General features: G+C 32.1%; 1 pseudogene; it reads left to right on the top strand.

Moving 5' to 3' along the window:
- The first annotated feature begins 10,508 nt into the window (after window positions 1-10,508).
- LOC124355695 lies at window positions 10,509-14,168 on the top strand (annotated as a pseudogene).
- Window positions 14,169-14,557: the final 389 nt, after the last annotated feature.

Below are 14,557 nucleotides of genomic sequence, written 5' to 3'. Positions count from 1 at the left end.
AAATAAAATAACAACAATGAAATCTTACATTTTTCCTTTTTTTAAATTTATACTTAATTTTATATATGTAAGCCCATTTTAGTTGTTAACAATTTCAATAAGAGAATCAGATCAAAGTACTGTAAGCATATTTTAATAAACATAAATGTTGGACTAACATTTTCGCAACGCACGTTTTGTAATATAGTTTATTAACTAATATTGTAGTCTACATAAATAAAAATAATTTTAATTAATTTTAAATATATAACACACCTTAATTTTTACATCCTCATAGGCTTGTACAAATGTATCTCATTGAAGTAGCCTACTTATAAAAATTATAATGGTCAACTTTTCTTACTTTTTACATGATTTAACTCTTTTACGATGCTTATAATATAAAGTTCACAATATTTATCAACGATTCTACATACCCCTACAAAAAAAAACTACTTACTTGCTTGTTCCGTAGTGACTTTGTACTGATAATAATTAAAGTGTTCACCTCCAAAAAGAAAGCTAAACTTTGCATTTCCTTTTTGTTTATTTTTTGTCATCTGTTCAAAGTCTGGTCCATTTCTTGCGACAAACTTTGCCAGTTTGTCAATTATATTTCTTAGCTCAATATCTGTAACATATTCACACATAACTGAAATATATGAAATAAAAAACTAACATACGCATAACAGAATGTGAAGTTGGTCAATCAATACAGATCTATTGTGGCCTGTATTCTTCAGTTGAGTTTTAATTATTAGTGATTGTTTTAAATAAATACATGTTCTACAGACACTGTATACATTGAGTTAACACATATAACATTTTTTTGTGAATTCTGACTAGGATGCCACAATGCTCTGGTGTGAATTGTTTATTTTCCTCTAAATTGTAGTTATGTATTTGGTTAAATTCTGAGGAATAATTCAGATTAAAGATCTCAAAATGTAGTGTTAATGATTACTTGTATCACTAAACAATGAAAAATTTAATGTCTAAAAAAAACCTGTCGCCCTCACAACCCTTCCATTGTCAAAACAACATTTAAATATAGAGCATGTGTCTATTGATAAATAAAAAGTGATTAATCATTGCTACCCAGGAGAAAACATAAAAAATAATTATACATACTTTGTATTATTATAAATGTTTCTTATGTTGTTATCATTTCATTATTATTTATGATTATTTTATATTTCAAGTTCTAATAGTTTTTTTAATCGTTAGAGGTCATTTATTATTTTATAAGATTATCACTTTGTGCATTATATTATTTTAATTAAAAGATATGATTGTTATTATGGCTATGTTGATATGATTTATAAATGAGTATTCGATAAATCAATATTATAATGAGTATTGATGATTGTACTAATCAAACATAAAAACCGGTGGTCCGCTTATCATGTACTCTACCCAATCATTGTAATTGATGATTCAATATTATCAACCATTCAAGAGTTTTGATGCTTATACTGCAATAGTTACTATTTTATACACATTCCAATATAAATGCATAGCCTAGTCTACAATATTTTTTTATCAAATAACAGGAGTAGGGTATACACTAAGAACATAGCCCTAGTACACAACAATAGTCCAACTTAAAAGTGTAATAGATACATTTTATTAACTGTGAACAATTTTCTAATTCAATAAATACGATGGTTAGTTACCTTGAGGTGGTTTTTGGCATATCCATGGTAGGCACCTGAGTCACAAGTAAATCTAACACCTAACCTACTGATTACTTTTTCAACTTTCAATCGAACATGTTGTATTTAAAGTAGAAATTACACACACACAAATCTCTTTATTAGGCTACAGAACTTATTTGATTTAATATAGATCATAAGAAAAGTGTTATATCAAGGACTGAGCTAAATGACAGATCGTAAACAAATCACATTAACAAACCAACAAATACAACCAACTACCATACAACTTCCAAGACGAATCATTTTAGAAAAACTGACCGATGGCTTCGGATCGGCATGGCAGGGCGGTAGCCGGCAGGGGAATTAGCTTACGCCTTGCAGTCTGAATGCGGTATGACATTTATACATACTATCATTAAATATAAAGTTTCAACAAAATTGGATTCACTCACGAGTTACTATTATGTTATTACTTCATTTATAAGTTTATATAACTCCTTTCTTCATTAATCTTTTTAACCAATTCAACAATATGGATAAATTTAGCAAAAATTACAAATAACTTACAGTAATAAAACATACATTAAAATGATATAATCTACCATAACTGGTATATACAATCAGTGTTGGAAATTAGTTTAAGATATAATAAATACTGGCTAAATAATGGCTCCCTAAAACAGCATAAATATGGAATAAACAATATATTTATTTATTCAAACTGTTTTTGTATGAGTTACAATAAACAATCAAGATGGAAAAATAGATTGAATCACTTGAACACTTCAGCACAGATCCAAAAGAACTTGTACACATTCTTAAAATTTAAATAAATAAGAGAAAAAAGAAATTAAGAAGACACTATAAAATCGGTACAACTTAAACTGACATTATATTGTGATTTAATCACATTACTAAAACAACATATGTATTGGGTTATGGTTGGGGGGAAATTGTATTAACCAAAATATGTTGGGTAAGCCTTATCCTGAAAACTGTTTTTGAACCAAGACTATATTTTGAACAACCGGTCAAGGACAAGACTTTTCATATGCACATGTTGAATTATGACTATTACAACACAGGTCATTAAGTAATAAATGCTGTAACATTTTGTTTACTATACACATTTTCATAGTTTGACTAATTACTATTAAAATAAAAAATATACTTTTGCTTTTCTGAGTTGGGTAACTAAGAGTTATTACACTATTTAAAAATTAATACATTTTCAATTTTTAATAAAAGTTAAAGGTATTAAACAAAGGCAGAAATGTTCAACATTCGTTCATCTTCTACGTCTTGTTCTGAATCAATTTCTTCCTGGTTTTCCAGATTGGCTTTTCAGCCTTCTTTGTACCATTATCAGAAGTGACATTCTCAGTTGCAGTATTAGTGTGAGACAATACGTTTTGATACACCCAATTCAATCCGATAATGGAACTGTCGCCTTGAATAAGGGGGGATAACTTGTTTTTACAAGTATTTTGTAGTAATGATGAACCGCTTGGATTTCTGAAAAGGAAAGCATTGACTATCCGAATATAGATGTTTCATTTATGGGGGTTGTGTGACAAAATATGTTCGGTTAAAGCTAGTTTTTGTTTTTAAAAAGCATAAAAAGCTGCTACTATACTACATATTTTATTGTGAGTTTGTAATATTATAGGAAATACGTGATTGTTATGAATTACATTTTAAATGTTTAGATTATGTTACTATTTTCAGAGTTTACTCAATATAACCTAGTTTTCCTATGAGCGTGGTTGCTGCTTGGATGGGTGAACGCTGAAGCGATCCATGTCTTTGCAAGCAATCCGCGCAACCCAGCCAGTAGTGGTGGCCTTTAAGCCGTTGATCCCCCAGTTTAAGTGTTAGAGTGAATAAATAATACATTCTGTACATTGAGTTTTTAAATATATTTATAATCACCGTTTACGTTATTTACCACTAGATGCAATCTAGATAGATAGATTGCACACAACTACAACGTTTCAAGTGACAACGGATTTGAACACTGTATGTGATATATTTTAAAATACTGATACATAAACAAAGTCGAAAGTGTAATTTGGTAAATTTAAAGTTGCCTTTTTTTTCAAATTCCTGGTCTGAAAATTTGTTCCTCCATTTAAAAACTTTGCCCACTGTAGAATAAACTTATTCTTTAGGGGAGATGACCGCATTTGTTTCTCTGACTACTCATCCTATTCTGCCCAGTATCCTATAAGGTAGAATCCATTAATCAAGGAGACAGTAGCAAACATAGTGCGGACATTTGTAGAAACATATAGGTAGTAGGTTGAATTTCGCCTTATAATCTATGTTTATAAATACAACAGGAAAAGATTATATTTGCTCTCGAAATTGTACATCATTTTATGCAATTTTATTTTATAAAGTGCAGGGAAAACCCTTTATAAGTAATATAAGTTAGTAACAGGTCTTTGTTTAATAATACTCTCGTGTAAAGATATTTGTGCAAGTACTTTTGTTTTTAAAACGACGCACCCTCCCACAGGACTAAGCCTTTAATTGCCCAAACCTAACACTACGTTCTTTGAAAGGATCACATCTATTGTTTAAATTCAATTAGTGCAAACATTTCCCGTTTTTATCCAGATTGTGTGACCGCAGAGGATGTTAATAACAAATCCATGGCAATCAGTGTCAAAGAGAATTGAGGTAGTTAAAAAGGAAATGCAAGTAATTTTTACATTAAGGAAACCCTACACTGAAAGTGACTAAGCTAGTGACAAGAAATTTAGTTTTAAGGTGCTTGCAACAACCAAATATCATGAATGAAGATTGTAATAAAAAAAGATACAATAGAAGAGAAACCGTCTCCGAGAGAAAGAAAAATAGAAAATTTGTATGTCGAATCCAGCATATCTGATACAAGAAGTATGGTCACATCCATCGAGTTGTGTATTTTCGAAAACGAACATTTCATTTTTTTAATGGATTTAGTAGAAACAAAAATAAAATTAAAACACGCCAGCCATGGAAGTTTATATGTTTAATTTAGTTTTAGGAGAGTTATACATGTCATTTAATAGGTAATTAACTGAACAAAATGTAAGCTCTCCATACATATCACATAAAAAAGGGACAGGACTTATACATTTGTGTTTAAAATATGTATTTTTCAATTTATCCTGCTGAAATTAAAACCGCTATAGAAATCTAACGGATGCTCAGTTCAAAATGTTTGCTAACTTACGGAGTTTTGAAACTAAGAATCCATGTCCTCTCCTCCGGTAGACTAATGGTTATAGGTCTCGGCTCTCTAACTGAGAGATCACGGGTTCAAATCCCAGGGAGGGCCAACCATGTATAGACACGAGATAAAACCAGTGAACATCGAAGCCTACATAGCTGTGTAGCTGAGGCTTAAAAAAAGAGAACAAAAAAAAACTAAGAATCCATTATCCATATACTTTGTACATTTAGAACCTGCACATAAAAACAAAAATATTTTTTAAAGCTGAATTCATGTTGAAACGCTAAAATTATAATTCAACTTCCATGTAAGACAAATTATATTGGTTCCAGTGCAAAAGGTGTCAAAGGTATGGAATATACATACTAAACGCTTACTGCTGGTATCCTACCCGATGTTTTAAATGCAAGCTATTTAACACCAGTTCTAGCTAAAAATCTAAGAACACTCTTCTTAAGTGTGTGTTATGCGGAGGGAAGCACCATTGTGAGTTATTAAAGATTGTGCTGTGTTTGTATAGGGAAAAATAAAACACAAATCTTAGAAAAAACATCCAACACACGGACCACGTTTCAACTATAGTCTCAATCTACCAAAAATGACATCTGGAACCGAACAAATCGAGCGAACTACTAGAATTATTGAATCTTCAGCTTTAATATCGGAACCCCGGCCCTCTACTTTATGCTGACGTTGCAGCTAAAAATGCACTTTTTAACAAAAATGTCAGTGGGACAAAAAATTGTTGACCCGAGCTTTTTGTAAAATTGAGAAACTTAATATCACAGCTAGCTTAGCAAATAAGTACAATGATAAACTTATTAACATAACTGTTATCTAAGTTGACATAAGGTATTTCTTCTTCGGAATTAGTCTTTTGAACCGCTAATAGCTTGGATCAACATAACTAATATATTCAGGTTTTTATAAATAATCCACTCATAAATAATGGGGGGTATATGCTTGTAGTAAGTGGATATTAATGCATTCTGAGAAACTCGTTTTACAGATTTCTCAATTATTAGCAAAGTTCCTCTGAGTTGTTAATTTATCCACAAATCACTCTGATAACATAAATCACTGGGGAAGTGCTTTGTTAATTAGAAAATATACTCAGCATCATGGTTATGTCGAAATATGGTCAGAATCCATATACAAGAAAACGATCATTGTTGTCAGAGAGCCGCAGCTACAGTGGGGCAGAGGGGATGCTATGCCAACGGGCAGGCAGGGAATTGTAGGGGCGGCAAAAATATACAAAGTTCAATCGTTGCATCAACAACTATTTACGCGTAGTTTCGCCAGTCTCAACGCGAATGCCTTTACTCGAGGTGATAAAAAATAGATACATGGTTATGGATGTTAACCCAATAGACTAAATAGCAAAGCTGCAATAACTGGAGTTATATTCAATATCAGAATTGTTTATATCCCCTGTTTAGAACACATTAAAGCAAAATTAATAAACTTCAGATAAACAGAAACTTTGAAAAATTTCATAACTGGGGACATTTTAAAGATCTCATTAAAACCACATTTTTTGTAATAGGATAAGTACTACTACTACTACTGTTACTGCCGTGGCTCTTGGTACCCAAGGTGGTACACGTCTTTGCCTCGCCAACACACTGCCGGGTCCAGATCTACTCTATCCATTGCCTCTTCTTCCCTTCTTCTCCCAGTTTTTCTTATGTCTCTTCTGATCTGGTCCTTCGCCATCTCAACTTGGACCTTCCTGACGGTCTTCTGCTCTGGCCCTCCGGATTTGTTTACCAGGACGTTTCTTGACTAAGGAGTTGTCCTCCTTCCTTAGTAAATGGCCAGCCCATAGCCCAATCTCATTCTCCTACTTCGCACCTCGGCCCCACTATGTCTGGAGTCCATATTATAGTTGCCCTCAAACTCTACATTATGTTTTTTATCCTCTCACTCTCTATCTTCAAGGGTTTGGCCCATAGATTTTTTCTCAATAATTTGTTCTCAAATACTATCAAATACTATCAAAGGATAAGTACAGAGCATATTTTTGAGTATGTGATTATAAAATTCTATTGTATATTAAAAAGTTGTTGTTTAAACTATCATCTTACTTTTATTCTTCACCGGCTGGTTACAAAAGTCGGCATAGATCACATTAAATGGAGTTCTTGAAACCTTTGTTCTTAGGCGTGTAATTTTGTAAACAACACTATTTAAAATGGTTAATTTTTAAACACACATTTAATTAAACAACGCCTTGTTAACTTAACCACGGCCGGGGTATATGCTAGTTTAAGCGCACAAACCGCCAGACTACCAAGGGCAACACCACCATGGTTGGTAGAACAAGTTCAATATTATTTCTTTATTCTGTCAGATTTATTTATTTTTATTATTTCAACGGCATCCGCCCAAATATACAATAATTTCACAACATTTTCATGCAACTTAAATATAACATCACACAAAAAAAACTAATATAAAAATAACAACTAATTAAATTTACAGAAAGTAGTGATTATGCAGTGGAATAATAAATAAATAAAAAAATAAATAAGATGACATGAGTTTCTCTAATTTTATTCTTCCCGTCTTCACATTCATAGCAAAAAGTCGTTTTCAAAAATACACATGTTTCAATAAATTTAAAAATGTCTTTTATGCATATTTTATCGCAAAAGAGAGTAGCATTTTGTAAAATAGTATAGATTTAATTTTATATTTTTCTTGAAATGTCTAATCTTATTATAAATATGTCTTAAATATTTTAAATTTGAGAATTTGTTGTTATTTATGTATAAATTGTGAAAACCGTTTTGAAAATTAAATAATACAAAAATAGAAAAGCATACAATGAGACTATATAACTTTACAGACGAACGATTATTTAACTTGTACAAAATTTTGTCTCTTGATACGCAACACAATACTTCCTGTTGGTGTATACCTGTTTTCTTCTTCTTCTTCGATTAGTACCATTTCACACCCATTTCGTCCACTTTATTTCTATCTGGAAAGGGAAACTCCTTAGTGGCATTATCTAACGTAAGTGTTGGGGCTTTTTATTTAATTTGTTGCAAATATTTCTACACTAAATTAAACATAATGTTTTAAAAAGAGTGAATTAATTGCTTTTCCAACGTGAAAGTAGGGTAAATATCCTTTACAAAGCTAAATTCTCCTGAAATATTTGGAGTTAGGTTAATTCCCACGTGGCGAATACCATATAATTAGTCAAATAATAATTTAAGTGTAAATTTTCTAGTAATTATTGGGGGATAATGTTAATATAGTAGTTAACATAAAAAATTAGTATAACTTACTTCTATGAACTATTACTTATCCCTATGACACTTTATCATATGCCTGGGCAGCACCTTTTTTTGAACTGATTTGGTATAACTTAGTTTTTAGTTAAACAATGCAATATCTTAGCTAAATTTGGTCAAACACTCATGATTTTTTTTCTTAAAAAATACTTAATGAATGCATAATAGTTTAGTTTATTGTAAAAATTTGTTTCATGTGCATCATGCCAATTATTAGGCTATCTGAGAGTTTTTGATTTGGTGAGGTAATCTTTGAAGCATTGTCCTCATTTCTAGAGTTAAGCCTATATAAGGCCTAAATGATAAATCTCTGTTTACATGGTGTCCCCTTGCCCTAACTCCTGAGCCAATGATTCATTATTAGGTTCAGTAGGGCCATCCTTGGATAATCTCGTTCTTGGAGCAGGCCTAGTTAGTTAAAAAGTCATGTTTAAATAACAATGTCATCGTTACCATTCACAGGTACTTTTTTACCTGAAGGCCTAGATGGAAAAGCATCATTGTAATTTCATATTCATCACTTTTTTCACCAAATTGTTGGGTCCTTGTAAACTGAGCATAGTAAATATGTTTTTATTTTGGACAAAAGGTAATTCTGACACTTTTCCGTTAATCCTCATTTTGTATACACCTATTGCACCACTTGTTTCCATATTGTTCCGCACATGTTGAGTTAAGGGATGGACAATCCCTCCAAGCTATTTACAAAACAATTAAAAACCTTTATCATAAGCGAATAGCAAGAATTTTGTCTCAATGGAATCAGCAATATCATTTGGGAAGATGTACTTTTGTATATTTTGTCTTGAAGAAGTACCGGTACATATAATATTTATGGATATCGGGTGAAAAAAAATAATAAACACGTTTATAAGAGTTTATTCAAAACATTAAACGATCAAATTTTTTTACAGAAAAAAACCCTTATTATAAGTATAAATTTATGACTATAAAAATATTGTAAGGATTTTTTAAATCCAATATTGTGTTAACTTACACAAATATAGTTCAAGTGGAATAATACACAAATTTTACTCAACGCAGTGTTGTGTCCCACGTATTCTGTTTGTTAAGTGCTTATCATCGAGAAATAGCTGGCACCAATTTAAAAGTTTAGTTAATTTTTAAAAATTAAATATTTCTTGGAATTCGAGGAAGTTTTATACAGAGAGAAAGGTTGGAAAAGTTTTCTGTAATATTTTTCATAATTTTGGGGAAATGATAGTAATATTTATATTCCTTTTAAACTGACACTAAACAAGCCATCATTGATACTTTCAGCTGAAGTTCACCGTTAACTTGTAAAAAATTAGAACAGTGCTTTGTTAGTATTGTTGTGGAGACGGCAAGTACTAAGTTAATATCTAAATTTGAAACTTTGGTATTATCCGAAGTCAGTTATTTTTGGTAGAGATATTCTTACAGAGAATCCAAAAAAACTACATTATTAGAAAGAACTGACTATTATCTGTCTTATTGTGAAAATTTTTAACACGTCATTATGACGATCGGTTTTGTTGGTGAGAAGATCAATCTGTCCTGTTTACTATATGTTATTAGGCTATCCAAGTAGGTATTATACATACAACATTTAAAATATACCAACAAACACTCACGTGATCTGAGCTGAATTTAGGTACTATCATGAGGAATGTATTTTTATTTGCTTTCATTAAATGTAACTATCCAATGGAAGTGCTTTAGAGTTGTAAAAGACACAGGACTCTGCTTACTATCTTCATTCACTAAGAAAACTAAGTTTTTAAGGGTTAAGACATTCCATTAGATAGGACAGTTGAAGATTTGGGTGGCCCGTTTTGAGCAGGATATGTGAAAAGATATATAAATTTGTAGAGTTTGATATAAATTCTTGAGTTAAAAAAGTAATTTTTTTAACTCTTTTTCAAACCGTATTATGCTACTCGTCTTAGATAGAGTTGTGGCAACAATGGCTTGCCACCACAAAGAATTAAAAAAAGGGTTTTTTTGTGTGCATTGGAACACACAAAATGTGATTACTCTACTTCTAAAAGTGCACTCTGAACATCAAACTTCTGAAAATCGTACAAAGGAACCAGAATATGTAGAAAACCATTTTCACTAGCACCAAAATGTCATTAATGAAAGAGAGACGACAGTGTTCGTCTCTTGAAATTAACTATGCGATAAAAATGTAATCAATTCAGAATTGTATAAACAAAATTAGATCATACAGATACAATGAAATACAATATTGTGAATGTGAAACATTTTTTAATGAGAGCTAAGTTTTGGTAGTTTAAATTGATATTTTATTTTCTTTTTTCAGGCTTTCCAAATTACTGTAATAAAGCGTTTAAGATGTCTGGAGGTCTAGACGTTTTGAGTTTGAATGAGGAGGTTGTAACCAAAATGTTATGTGTGGGTACCCACGTTGGCACTGGGAAAATGTGGATTATCTGATGGAGCAGGTATGTCTACAAGAGGCGTGCTGATGGTTGGTATTTTTTTGGTTTATCAAATTATTAAGTATATCATTTTTCATGTAGTGACAAATTTTGTATTTAAATTTAATACTATAATTAGGTTATAATGTTTCAAGCTGTCGTAAAAGCTACACCTTAATATGGGATTCGCCATAAATAAAAGTGTAAGTTACTCGTTCTTGTGATCTGATTTTGATTGATAACCATAAATAATATTTTCAAGTAAATATAATATTTCTGTGTAGTCAAGTTGATGGTTGGTTTTTTATATATTAGTCTTCACTATTGTAGAGGAAATTAAACGTTTGCTATCTTGTAACTTATTCAAGGTAAGATGATTTTTTAAAGCTTTTGGTCTCAACTTTGATTTTTAAAAAGTAGTCAAGTCAAGCTTATGAGGAAGTAGGGAATAATATAAGCTTTAGAAGTACTTTGTATCTTTTTTACTACATTGTATGATTCTGAATGTTTAATATAGAATTTGTGTGCTCTCTATGTTAGATACAAAAGTAAATCTCTCTGAGCCACTTCAATTTATTTTTTGTTGTTAAGGTATATTTTAATTATTCATGAATTGCTTGTGTTTACCACTAAAAAGTAAGCTAGTGTTTTTAAAAAGTCTTTATGAATCTCATTGATAGGTATCCATGTGATCAAATTGCGGCGCACCTTGGGAGAAGCTGTTGTTGGCTGCCCGAGCCATTGTTGCTATTGAGCACCCACAGTGAGGTGTTTCGTCATCTCCTCCAGGCCCACCCGGACAGAGGGCCAGGGACTGTGCTCAAGTTTGCAGCTCACACAGGCGCCACCACCACATTGCTGGACCGTTTCACTCCAGGGGCTTTCACTAACCAGATCCAGGTCAGCATAAAAAACGAGTAACGACCAAACAGTAAATTTGTACACTGATATGTAATTAATCAGTTCAAAGTGTACAATGTCAATACTTTGTGTTACAGGGCTGCCTTCAGGGAACCTCGCCTCTTGGTTGGTGTGACCGACCAGGGCTACTGACCATCAGCCCATCACTGAAAGCTTCATATGTCAACATTCCAGTCATCGCATTCTGTAACACTTGACTCTCCACTTCGCTTTGTTGACATTGCAATCCCTTGCAGCAATAAGGTAAAAGCAGAGAAAGAATGACAACTGGTTTATATTGGCTACTAAACCAATTATTTGTCCAAAATGAGGTTTTACAATAGAATAGGATACTTTATTCACCAAAGATATATTTCATTACAAATGTATAAGGCAAGTCACAATAATAGGGCAACATTGGGATTTATGACAAGAAGTCTTCTTCAGTCCAAGATACAAACTCAGTACAATTGAGTAAAATGCTTGTTTAAGAAAAAATTTACCATAAATCTTGTTCTAAACTTAAAATAAATTAGCTACATTGCAATTAGAGGAATTTTTTATAGAATTTAAATAGGGAAATATTAAATTTCCCTTATATTTTAGAAATTTAGAATTTATTAGCAAATAGTTATTCCTGTACACATATGATTGTAAATGACTTTTTTCATTATTTTAACTAATACCAACATGGACCCTAAAATAAATCGTAATTTTAATGATTTTTCAGTCTCCTCACTCCATTGGACTTATGTGGTGGCTGCTTGCTCGAGGAAGTGCTTTACTTCCGGTGGTTCTGAACCCCGAGAACAAGAATGGAATGTTGTGGTTGTATCTCTTCTTCTACAGGGATCCTGAAGAGGTTATATTTGGTTTACCATAAAGTAGTCTCAGGACCAATATCATCACCGTATTGCATTCAAACGAGCTGTATCCGGCACATCCTGTAGTCTGAGGCTGCGTGATAAAACAATTAGACATCATATAACATAAACTTTGCAAGCAGGGAATGCCATACAGGTCAGCTCTTATATTTTCTCAAACAGATTGGGCAAAGGACTGGGGTGGGAAAGCGCATTTTTTCCCCCTTATATGGTGGGCCCTGTTCATGCTATTATATTTGGCAAAAACTGATACTAATGCTATTTAGCTTTCAAGTACATTAAGCGTGATAGTTTTCTTTTAATTTTCAATAAGATCAAATCCAAGTTTTAAATACGTACTTTTCTACAAATAAATTTGTATTCTATATAATCTCAAATTCTGATTTATTGTACATAACCGATGCAAAAAACTAAAAATATCCATTGCAGTAGTTTGTTGTAAAGTTTCAAATGCAACAAACAATTCCTGATCATAACGACAAACAATTCATTTGTACAAACTGTTTTAGCGTAGTATTCAACATTTTAATACTTGTGTTTGGCCCCTTCAAAACAAAAACATCCAGGGTGCATTTGCTGGAAAGTAGCTTCCATGCTGAACATTACGATTCTAAACCCCTTAAAAAGCTTAATATAATTTTTTTTTATTTCCTCCTAGCTTGCTAATACAATTATTTTGTTAAAGTTCTATTTAAATTTAGGTCAAAATTTATTTTTGGACAAATATATAGTAAAAAAATGTTATATTTGTATATATATTTTAGACAGAAAAAAATGCATGACAATACAAAACAATGGGAATAGCCAAATTTAAAAAGGTTCTCTGAGTTTTAAGTACTATGTCAGACTATAGAAACAATCACAGTTAAAAGAAAATAAAAACACATTAGTCACCTACAACTAAATGTAATCAATTTGAGAACCCTTTTAACACACAATTCCAAACACAGGAACAAAGTTTACGGTCTCAAAGAGTTGCACTGGCAACTCTTCTCATACGGTTTAAAAAACCTGTCAAAAACACCCCGCCAGGTATATATTCAAAATGGTGGTTTTGGTAGCTGCAAAAACCATCTTTGGGATCGTTAAACAGTAAACAAGTAACAATGAAACGGAAGCACAGTTGTCTGACGCTCAGTCTACATATTAGTGCATTTTTATATAGGGTTTTACACCTTACAATTCACATCAAAAACTTATAATACGATTCCTGTCATACACGTTGAGCAAATTTAATCACATGAGATTGCTGTAATATGCGTTGGGAAGGGTTAATGACATCTGTCCTACCCTATCACCGCTTTATGCCAGATATGACAAGCTTTATTACTGAATCCAACGGTGTTTTTGAAATGTAAACAAAGAAATATTAGCAAGATTATTGTATTTGTTTAGAATAAGTTAGTTGTTTAACCCAATGAAGACAATTTTACAGTACAAATTGAAACAAAATTACTATATAAACATTTAATTTTAAAATATTCACAAAAATTGGTTTTTTTCACTCATAAATAATTTGAAAATAATGCCATATTACACCACTATAGGCTATTTATTTGAGTTATCTGTGTCTATGTTTATAAATTATACACTTACTTGTATAAACTCTTGACCAGGTTATGACAACAGTTTGTCAGCAATTTTTTAGAGAGATGCTTAAAATTGAAGAGATAGAATTGCTTAATGTTTTAAGTTTGACTATGAGCAAGCTGTTTTTATTTCAGGCTGAGAAGAGAAAGAAAGAGGGAGCATGCACCAAGGAAGGTAGTGGCTCCTGTGGTCGTGCCTAAGGCAGAAACTGAGTACGTGAGTCCGAGCCGAGACCATGGACCAGAAAACTGCTGAGGTGACCTGTGCCTGCCACTGGACATACCAACTGGGCTGACGATGTAGTTCCCCCTACTCAGCCTGCTGCAGGCCCACCACTTTCCCCGCCACTGAGGAATGGCCTGCTCAGGTTTTGATACCCTGTTATACATTACTGTTGTGAAGTACACCATGTTTTGTTGGTTCTATCATTCATAGTGTAGGCACTCGCTTCAAAATATTTTGTTATTTTAAAGAGAGAACAACACTGTCAAAGATTTCTATCCCTAAACAAACAATCAGTATTAGGGTTTGTCTCAGTTTTTAAATAGTGAGCTTTACATAAAAACTTATGTGTTTTAAAAAAAACAGT

This window comes from Homalodisca vitripennis, chromosome 1 (genome assembly GCF_021130785.1).
Source record: "Homalodisca vitripennis isolate AUS2020 chromosome 1, UT_GWSS_2.1, whole genome shotgun sequence".
Classification (NCBI taxonomy): domain Eukaryota; kingdom Metazoa; phylum Arthropoda; class Insecta; order Hemiptera; family Cicadellidae; genus Homalodisca; species Homalodisca vitripennis.
The sequence above is the reverse complement of the archived record's forward strand: the minus strand, read 5'-3'. Positions and strand labels throughout refer to the sequence as shown.